The sequence below is a fragment of the Copadichromis virginalis genome, linkage group LG2 (genome assembly GCF_057382275.1).
Source record: "Copadichromis virginalis isolate Kocher_CV1m ecotype Utaka linkage group LG2, C_Virginalis_male_GT1.1, whole genome shotgun sequence".
Taxonomy (NCBI): Eukaryota; Metazoa; Chordata; class Actinopteri; order Cichliformes; family Cichlidae; genus Copadichromis; species Copadichromis virginalis.
The window spans coordinates 23,086,127-23,090,182 of NC_140619.1; positions in this window are offsets into that span (position 1 = coordinate 23,086,127).

Here is a 4,056-nt window from a genome sequence, read left to right on the forward strand (position 1 = left end):
ATCAGGACGCTGTTAACCGTGCCAGGTCTTTAACAGATTAGGAGACGATTTATGAATATGTTCAAAAATGGAATATGTTAGGCAGACGGTGAAACAGAGAGAGAGAGAGAGAAAGAGGCAATGTAGCAGCCAGAAGTAACCTGCTGTTACTGTAACAAGGGACCCTGATAACACGGTAATAACAGGCTAATCGTATTTGGGTTCAGAAACCACAACATGCTAATTCAATTAGCTTAATAAGCCCCTGTAGATAAAGGGCTTGTTTCAGCTGTTGTGATTGGCTCAAGTTTCCTGGGAGGTGGTCCTCTGGGGCAGTAGTCTCAGCATCTGCCGCCACCAGTAGAGGGAGAACTTCCAGTATGCCAATATAATATACAGCCTATATATATTATATATAGGCTGTATATCCTGCTTATACAAACACATAAAATCACACCCACACACACACACACACATATATATATATATACTTTCAATTATATTTTAATGTGTATGATGTGCAGTTTTTTCCATGGAAACGTAGGCCTGGATCATATTTCATAGTTCAAGCTGCGATAAAAAGTTTTTTCCCCCTAAGTAGAGTGATCCACACATGTGATCCAAACAGCTTCAACCAAAAGATTGTGTGAAGAAACAAATTCTCAGCTCCCGCTTCTGTAAACTGCAACATCCTCTTAAAGTTTCAACAATGAGGAAGAAGTTGCCCATCCCTCGGAACTTTCTTTATTGTTTGTCTTCACAAACACGCAACACAATGCCGAACAAAACCGTTCTTAGTCTATTGTCCTGGTGCTGTGTCTCAGTTCACTGTGAGCGTCTGTCTCAGCGCCGGGCTCTTTGTGTGGAGATGCACAGAAAGCACGGCAGCATTGTCTCACTGGCTGAGGAGGAGAATGGAACTGTTACAGTGGAGAGAATTGGCAGCTGAGCCCGGCCAGGAGATTCTCCACACAGCATTAGGGAGAGGGATCACGACACTCCACTGCCGCGCTGGCCTCGCTCTCTCCCTCTCTCTCTCTCTCTCACTCACACACACACACACACACACACACATATGTATATGTTTATACACACACGCGGAGCACCCCAAAAACTAGATGCACGGCCTCAAACTCCCTCCCATTCCCTGTGAAATCTGCATTCTCTCTTAACCCTTTGTTTCTCAGCAGACGAGCTAATCTGTGTATGGGTGTTTGTGAGAGTTCCTTTGTTTGTGCTATGCACATACACACACACACACTACACACGCACCCACACACACACACACACACGCACACATTAATCTGCAGGGCCACGAGTCAGCTGACACCAGCAGAATATAACACCAATCCCCTCAGACTCTCTCGTACATGCCTTCTTTTCCTTTTTTTGCTTTCTCGTTCCTTTTCTTTCTCCCCTGGTTTTCCCACATGTACATGCTTGCATGTCAGTGTACGCAACATGCGGCTGTGTGCGTTTTTTGCCAGGCTATGGAAAGACCGGGCGGGGGGTGCATCTGATCAGCAGTACGTAGAGCAGATAAGAGAGGAGACAGTGTCAAATGAACAGAGGCAGCGTAGGCAAAGAGCGGCTGGTGTCTGGAAGCAGAGGAGTGCTGTAAACAACACAGCTTGTGTTTAAAAGAGGATTTGTTCAGGAGCGGAGGGCACAGCTGGATCTGTACTGTACACATCAGCAAAAGAAGAGAAAACACACACAAACACACACTCGCACTCCCACTCGCTCTGTCACTGGGTCTGTTTCTCTCCTCACATCGGCCCCGATCCCCTTCATCAAACGTCACAGCAATTTGAGAGATTAGACAGCGCGGATTAGACACCACAAGGCTGCCTCCTTTTTGAAGCATCGGATGCCTTTGTGCTCCATTCTTCCCGAGCCTTTCATTTCATAAGACGATATTATATCAAGTGGTGGTAAGACGCTCACACTCACAATAACAGCGTCTCAGTTGATTCATCGACTATAGGATATGAGTGAGTAATTATGTAAGAAGTAAACACATCTCACTGGCTGCTTTTTATTCCCTTCTCCCCACCTTGCACTGGCATACTTGTTTATTGGTTGGCCTTACTACACTTCCCTGCCTCTATTTCTTCTCTGATTAATGAGAGACACGCACACAAAGTCATACACACACTCGAAGGCACGTGCTCTCAGCACCAGCTCCCTTCTCACCAACTTAGTGGCGCTATTAGTAATGATTGAACCCTATCCAGTGGATGTAATATATTAGCAGGGAGATTATTCTGACGTTAAAACATGTTCCCTGTGCTGACAGCATCATCAATCACTCTCACACTGCCTGCAGAAGACTCACACACTGGACATAATTGCTTCAGCATGGGGCTGTGAGGGGAGGGGAGGAGAGGGGAAGGAAGGGTGTGTCGGGGGGGGGGGGGGGCGTATGAGATTTAGTCGGAGTGTTTGTATTTGCATGAGCTACAGAGACAAGTGCAAAAGCTAAGAATAATGGACGGCGCACTGCCTGAACGGACATGTTATGATCGAGATTAGTCTAAAATGAACTTTAATTTGAGTCATCGCTCCTGAAAATTGCCTCCAACAATTATTTCCCGCAACAAAATTGAATGTCTTTGTCACCGTTTTTTCCTCGAGTCCCATTCAGGTGGACACAACTTCTCCTGTTTGATGTCTTAATACATTTCTGTACTTAAAGTGGCAAACCGCACAGCAGGCTGGCATATAATTATAATCAGTAAACTGCATTTAAACTCACTCGGGAGCAAAGCAGCATGCCGTGAAGGCGACACTGTTGTAAAATACAGTTAGAAGATGATGTGACTAATTTGTTTCAGCAATAGTCGCTTTAGGTCAACTTTTTCTCCACCAGTTCCTGAGGAGAAAAATCCATCTGTTTAGCTGCTAATTCATCTAAAGCTATGGTTCTGTGTGGGTTTGTCACATTTAATTGTTCTTGTTAACAAGTTTTCAAGTCTTCACCTTAAAAGGCAGATGTAACCTTCATGCTTTAGAACAGCTTTATGAGGCCATAATGTCGTTTTTTACTACTGGATCTTCATTCTTGATGCACACTGATGACGTGTGTGCAAAGTTATAATAGTGCAGCTAATTTCAAGTATTTTGGGGGGAATTTTAATCTGTGTTAGATGTTAAATCTGTATTTTTTTGGAGCCTATCTGAAATTCTAAGAAACGAGAGGTAGGGCACAGAAACAGGCAAACATTCATGTTCATTTTGAAATGAACAGTGAACCTGGCATGCGTGTCTCAGGACTGGGGGTGGAAGCAGGAGCACCTGGAGAACACCCAACTCTGCACACTGAAGACATAAAGTTCACATAGAAAGGCCCCAGCTGCTCAGACCCAGCAACTACTCCTTCTTGCTGTGAGAAGATGGATTTAACCAACGCACCACTGTGCTGCTCGAGGTTTATTTTTTACTTTGTTAGCGTTGTGTGCGTGCGGTTATTATGTCTGTAATAGCTCAGAAAGTTTTACATGCATTCTGATAAAACTTTGTAGGAGTGCAGAGTGGGGTCAATCCATTAAAATTTAGCTGACATCCACCAAGGTCTTCAAGGCCAACTTAATGATTTATTGGTGAAAAAGAACTCTGACCTCTCCTTCAAGGTCAACAGATTGATGTTAGGCACTAAGTGCTAATAATGTTATACAGAGGTATTTGAAACTATACTTCTTACTGCCTTTGTTTGTACTGAGAACATATACAGCGAATGATATGCGGGGATTCAAATATCACCTCACCTTGGACGTCTTCTTCAAGGTCAAATAAGGTCAAATTTTCATAAAATGTCTTTAATAATGTTTGTTCAGTCAAACATCTGTCATGCTACACTTATTTGATTTTTAATCCACTCTTAAAGTATTTTAAAAAGAACAAAGAAAAAAATTATGAATATATGCTTAAAAGTAACTACTGCCCAGAGGGTGAGCACCATGGTGGAGGTTTGTACTTTTGGAGTGCTTCTTGTTTGAAAACAAAACTACAATCGCAATTATGATCACAGATAATAATAAGAACAGAGAGTAAAATATTTCACAGTGTATATAAAAG